The following is a 1,125-nucleotide window of genomic DNA, read 5'->3' as shown; positions in this document are numbered from 1 at the left end:
TATGATTAACCAATTATAATTATAGAACAAAATGTAAATAATTTATACTTTGATGATGAAAATGAAGAATGTTACTAGGGAGAAATAAGTTAAACTGTTTCTAATCCACATATCTCTGACAATTAGAGATATGAAGTACTTGACCTAGCCTAATTTTGTAAACATATCAATAAATAGGCCACTTGGTAAACGGACTAAGATATTAGCTAGAAAACAGGTCCTTATCATAGAATACTCTTAACAAAATCTCCCTGAGTTAAAATTGGTTATCATGGACACTACTAGTACCAGTGAATTTATGAACCATGATTCCCAAAGAATAACATAGAAGCTAAAAATACTGTGTTATTCAGCTTTCCTTTCCTGTGACAAAATACTCAGTAGGCTCATGGTTTCAGAGATTTCAGTCCATGATTACATGGCACTATTATTTTTGGGCCTGATGAAGCAGAATATCTTTTGCAAGATTGTAGTGGAACAAAGTAGCTTCCTGGTGTCCAGGTAGCAAAGAGAGAAATAGAGAGAGCGAGCCAGAGAAGAAGGAGCCAAGATATAATCTCTCAGGTCACACCACCATGATCCACTACCTTCAACAAAGTCTCATGTCCTGTGACCCATTCAGAGAGGAACTCATCAATAGATTAATTTCTCAATGAAGTTAGCATCCATATGATCCAACTAATCAGCTCTCTAAGCCCTCCTCTGAAAATTGCTGTATTGATTTTCAAGCCTCCAGTACATGAATCTTTGAAGGACGATTCATACTTAAATGATAACAACTATCATGAATAAAAAATAGAAATATTTCATGACCAAAGAAGTTCCCACATTGAAAGAGTCTGACAAATTTCAGTTGCAAGCTTCATATATTTATCTGGTCCAAAGATCTGTTGTGTCATAAGGAGGAACCAGAAGATCCAGAGTCTCCAAAAGCTCTCTGCTTTGCTTATACCTCACAATTACTATATATTGAAATAATTACTGCAGCTTGGTACTGAATGAGACCATTTGTATGACTCACATTTGACAATCAATTTCTTTCTTGCTGAAGAGTTGACAAAAATATGAGAATTGAAAAGGTAGGAGTATAAAAATGCCTTCTTCTTTCTGAGCATGGAGTACAAA

The sequence above is a fragment of the Heterocephalus glaber genome, unplaced genomic scaffold (assembly GCF_053883595.1).
Source record: "Heterocephalus glaber isolate CG9 unplaced genomic scaffold, H.glaber_assembly_v1.0 deba00001472, whole genome shotgun sequence".
NCBI lineage: Eukaryota > Metazoa > Chordata > Mammalia > Rodentia > Bathyergidae > Heterocephalus > Heterocephalus glaber.
This window is presented reverse-complemented; position numbering follows the sequence as displayed.